The sequence below is a fragment of the Anabrus simplex genome, chromosome 1 (genome assembly GCF_040414725.1).
Source record: "Anabrus simplex isolate iqAnaSimp1 chromosome 1, ASM4041472v1, whole genome shotgun sequence".
Taxonomy (NCBI): Eukaryota; Metazoa; Arthropoda; class Insecta; order Orthoptera; family Tettigoniidae; genus Anabrus; species Anabrus simplex.
Genome location: NC_090265.1, coordinates 41,501,604 through 41,507,603, shown reverse-complemented (window position 1 = coordinate 41,507,603; position 6,000 = coordinate 41,501,604).

Sequence of the window (6,000 nt, the reverse complement as noted above, 5' to 3'; positions counted from 1 at the left end):
TCTTCGTAATTCTCTCAGAAAAATGAACTCCATTACTTGACAGATAACCATCTTCAGTTCCCCTAAGGTGTGCAGATTTATCCTGTACACTTTTATCTTTTCGTGAACCCCAGAAATAATAGTCACTTCTTACCTCAAACTCTCAAGGGGTTGTGTACTATCATGGTCTGACTTGCATACTTCATTTCTATAGCTTCAACACACACGAACAACAGGAATTTAGAAGAAAGTTACAAAATCAAACATTTTTGGATGCCTATTGTATTCAAATCTGTATAAGGCAGACCATGATAGCACAGGCTCCTTATCTCAAACTTACAGAATAGTAACAGAAATTTCCCATCCAACCACCGGGCGACAGGTACATTCTAGATGTACGAAAGGTACTCTTGGGGCTCGTGGGAAATTGGGAGGAAGAGAGACGATACAATGTGATACACAGTGATCACCTTCGTAGTTGATTTTAACAGCCTGGGGACACTGATTACCACGGATCAAGTAAGGGTACATCCAGTAGTGACGATTAGGGGGTCGAGGTGGGGGGCAGTTGCCCCCCTCCCACTTTGTGGAGGAAACATTACATTTTTATTCCATTTCAGCCAGCTGAAACTAGGAATTATAGGAATTATTTAAAAAAGCAATTTGTACAAGCCATGTTGTCTTATCAACTTTTTTCCTTTATTTTCTTTTATTATTAACAAAATTATTAGCAGAAATACGCACAAAATGTTGTTTGTCGCGGCTAACCGATTTGTATAGCGCCACAGCAAGTATCAGAGACTTTGCAAGTGCTGTGAGGAAGGGTAGCAGGGGTATAATTTTGCTAAGGTCAGGGACACTGAGGTATGATTCACCCGCTTGCCATGCGCATTAATCAATCTGGCAGTCTCTTTAGTGTCTGTTGGTTTCTTATTGTGTAGGTACTCAAATACTAAAGGATTTTTAAATGTACATATAGTCACGTCGTACTTCTATTTACTTATTGTAATACATCTGTATATTGTTCCTTTGGTGAAAGTTTTATTGTACAATATCAAATCAAAATCTCAACAAACTATTATTACCTCATTTAAGTTGGTAAACTGTCAACGTTTACCTCTCTGTCAAAATTCTCCCAGAGAGCATCAAAAACGTACTATTTTGTAGCTTTTCAGTTTTGATTTATATATATTTTATGTATTTTCACAACTTCCTGTATAATCCTAGACCTGTAGTGTTTAGTGTGAGTAAGAGCTCAAACATCTTGGATCATGACCCATTCACAGGCATGCTCAATTATTGCTGACTTGTCTGGCTGGTTGAGACGGATATTTTGTTGGTGTTCCTTGATATGAGTACCAATAGACTGGCTTGTTTGGCCAATGTATGCCTTATTACATGTTATAAACCTCATTTTAGGTCCGTATTGAAAATTTTTACAGTTCAACAATAATAAAGGTGTTTTAATTTGTTCCACCTATTCGATACTTATATTTTCACTTATAGTGGTTACATAAATAGATTCTTAGTTACATGGGACATGTTTCGCCCTCAATTAAGGGCATCTTCAGCCTAAACACATTCATCAACAGTACAACTAAATTAAAAGTGGAAGTTAAAAGTTTAGTCAGTTATTAACATTCGGAACATAAAAATGTGAAAAGTGATACAATATATAAAGATGCTAATGGAAAACTGTCTTATGATTAAACTATAATCTTGTCGGAGACTAAAACTTCTTCTATTAAAATTCTAATTAAAAACAGTTCATATAAATTATTAGTGGAAAAACAAAAGTGGTAATAATATAAAGCCAACGACATGAGGGCGTGAACACAAGCATAAACTTGATTGTCACGAATACAATCTTTCCAAGGCCGCTGATGAAATTCATCAGCAAGTGAGACAGAAGCATCTGTTGAAAAATTGTAAGTGGCCCTTAGCACCGGTAGGTAATAAAAATGACTGAAACCTTGCCAGAAAAAGTCAGTATATGCAGAAATAATGTTTTCTGTAAGAGAAGGAAAAGAAGAAATAAGAAATTGAACGTAAGGAGAGAATTCGGTTTACATAAAATTGTAACAGATGAGGACTTACATGTAAGTGGAAGTTGTTATTTGTTATCTACTGTTGTGTTGGTTGCTGCCCGTCTGTTGGCTCTGAGTCTGGTGTTGTAACTGTGCTGCAGAGGCGGCATTGAACTCGGAGGGGAAGGAATTGGGGGGTGCGGAAGGGAGAAGAGGATGGGTGGAGTCAATTGTGACGAGGCTGACAAAGGGGCGGAGTCAACCGTATTGCTGGAAGTAGGCCTAATATCTGTGGGCATGGGAGGAGTATTAGAGTTTGAAGAATTAAATATATTAGGTATCCTAAATTTATTCAAACTAACTGACTTTAATAATTTCAGCATTAATTCATGTAACATACTTTACATTATTTCTGCATCTACTGACTTTTTCTGGCAAGGTTTCAGCCATTTTTATTACCTACCGGTGCTAAGGGCCACTTACAATTTTTCAACAGATGCTCCTGTCTCATTTGCTGATGAATTTCATCAGCGGCCTTGGAAAGATTGTATTCGTGACAATCAAGTTTATGCTTGTGTTCACGCCCTCATGTCGTTGGCTTTATATTATTACTACTTTTGTTTTTCCACTAATATTTTATATGAACTGTTTTTAATTAGAATTTTAATAGAAGAAGTTTTAGTCTCCGACAAGATTATAGTTTAATCATAAGACAGTTTTCCATTAGCATCTTTATATATTGTATCACTTTTCACATTTTTATGTTCCGAATGTTAATAACTGACTAAACTTTTAACTTCCACTTTTAATTTAGTTGTATTGTTGATGATTGTGTTTAGGCTGAAGATGCCCTTAATTGAGGGCGAAACATGTCCCATGTAACTAAGAATCTATTTATGTAACCACTATAAGTGAAAATATAAGTATTGAATAGGTGGAACAAATTAAAACACGTTTATTATTGTTGAAATGTATGCCTTGCCAATAGTACAGGAAATTTTGTACACCCCAGAGTGTAATAGTGGGGACAATTTGTGCTTGCTGTTCCCTAAATTGTGAGCTATTTTTGTAATGGTGCCAAACACGGTTTTTATATTGTTTGCGGAGGACCTTGGCAATGTGAACTGTGGTATTGTAGATGAAAGGAAGGTAGGCAGTTCCTTTAACTTCTTCATTTTGTGAGTTTTGCTTAGTCATCCCTCTGGGATGCAGGGCTCTATGAATTTGTATATCATTCTAACAATTACCCTTGAACGGGACTTTGAGTGTGTCCATCTCCTCCTGGATATTTGATACATACATACATACATCATACATACATTATCATTATAGACTGTTATGCCTTTCAGCGTTCAGTCTGCAAGCCTCTGTGAATTTACTAAACGTCGCCACAATCCTCGATTTGCAACTAGTGTTGTGGCCTCATTTAGTTCTATACCTCTTATCTTTAAATCGTTAGAAATCGAGTCTAACCATCGTCGTCTTGGTCTCCCTCTACTTCTCTTACCCTCCATAACAGAGTCCATTATTCTCCTAGGTAACCTATCCTCCTCCATTCGCCTCACATGACCCCACCACCGAAGCCGGTTTATGCGTACAGCTTCATCCATCGAGTTCATTCCTAATTAGCCTTTATCTCCTCATTCCGAGTTCCCTCCTGTCATTGTTCCCACCTGTTTGTACCAGCAATCATTCTTGCTACTTTCATGTCTGTTACTTCTAACTTATGAATAAGATAGCCTGAATCCACCCAGCTTTCGCTCCCGTAAAGCAAAGTTGGTCTGAAAACATACCGATGTAAAGATAGTTTCGTCTGGGAGCTGACTTCCTTCTTACAGAATACCGCTGATCGCAACTGCGAGCTCACTGCGTTAGCTTTACTACACCTTGATTCAATCTCACTTACTATATTACCATCCTGGGAGAAGACACAACCTAAATACTTAAAATTATCGACCTGTTTCAGCTTTGTATCACCAATCTGACATTCAATTCTGTTGAATTTCTTACCTACTGACATCAATATAGTCTACGAGAGGCTAATTTTCATACCATACTCATTGCACCTATTTTCAAGTTCCAAGATATTAGACTGCAGGCTTTCGGCACAGTCTGCCATTAAGACCAAGTCGTCAGCATAGGCCAAACTGCTTACTACATTTCCACCTAACTGAATCCCTCCCTGCCATTTTGTACCTTTCAGCAGATGATCCATGTAAACTACGAACAGCAAAGGTGAAAGATTATAGCCTTGTCTAACCCCTGTAAGTACCCTGAACCAAGAACTCATTCTACCATCAATTCTCACTGAAGCCCAATTGTCAACATAAATGCCTTTGATTGATTTTAATAGTCTACCTTTAATTCCATAGTCCCCCAGTATAGTGAACATCTTTTCCCTCGGTACCCTGTCATATGCTTTCTCTAGATCTACAAAACATAAACACAACTACCTATTCCTCTCGTAGCATTTTTCAATTACCTGGCGCATGCTGAAAATCTGATCCTGACAGCCTCTCTGTGGTCTGAAAACTTCCTCTCAACGACTGAACGCACCCTCCCTTCCAAGACGCCAGTGAATATTTTGCCTGGTATACTAATCAATGAGATACCTCGATAGTTGTTGCAATCCTTCCTGTTCCCTTGCTTATAGATAGGTGCGATTACTGCTTTTGTCCAATCTGAAGGTACCTTACCAACACTCCACGCTAATTTTACTACTCTATGAAGCCATTTCATCCCTGCCTTCCCACTATACTTCACCATTTCAGGTCTAATTTCATCTATTCCTGCTGCCTTATGACAATGGAGTTTATTTACCATCCTTTCCACTTCCTCAAGCATAATTTCACCAACATCATTTTCCTCTTCCCCATGAACTTGGCTGTTCGCAACACCACCAGGATGATTTCCTTTTACATTGAGAAGATGTTCAAAATATTCCCTCCACCTCTCCAGTGATTCCTTGGGATCTATTATGAGTTCACCTGAATTACTCAAAACACTGTTCATTTCCTTTTTCCCTCCCTTCCTAAGATTCTTTATTACTGTCCAGAAAGGTTTCCCTGCTGCTTGACCTAGCCTTTCCAGGTTATTACCAAAATCTTCCCATGACTTCTTTTTGGATTCAACAACTATTTGTTTCGCTCTGTTTCTTTCATCTACGTACAAATCCCTGTCTGCCTCGGCCCTTGTTTGGAGCCATTTCTGATAAGCCTTCTTTTTATGTTTACAGGCTGCTCTCACTTCATCATTCCACCAAGATGTTTGCCTTTTCCCATCTTTATACACAGTTGTTCCAAGGCATTCCCTTGCTGTTTCTACTACAGCATCCCTGTATGCCACCCATTCACTTTCTATATCCTGAACCTGCGTACTGTCTACTGTTCGAAACTTTTCACAAATCATATCCATATACTTCTGTCTAATTTCCTCGTCCTGGAGATTTTCTACCCTTATTCTTTTGCAGACAGATTTCACTTTCTCCACCCTAGGCCTAGAGATACTTAGTTCACTACAAATTTGATGGCTCACAAATTTGTTTTGCCCTTGTGGTGAGTGTTGTGGGAATGCCCTGTTTTTGTGCTGGGTAGTGGTGAGAATCTGCATGGAGATAGCGATTTGTGTGGGTAGGAATTATGATAGATGGTGTACCCTAAGGAGCCATATGGTTTCTTTCTTATTAGAACATCCAAGAAATGAAGACATCCATCCAACTCCATCTTTATAGTGAATTTAATTGAAGGATGCTGCTTATTTAGATGGTTTAGAAATAGGTGAAGTTTCTTAGGACCTTCTGTCCAGACCACAAATGTATTGTCAACATGCCAAATCACTGGTTTGAAGGACACCGAAGCAATAGCCTCCTCCTCAAAATCCTCCATAAAGAAAGTAGCCACTACTGGTGAAAATGGACTTCCCATAGCCACACACCATGAGGTGGTGAAATACCTTAGTGATGTCCTCAACGAACAGATGCTCAAAGAGAGGCACA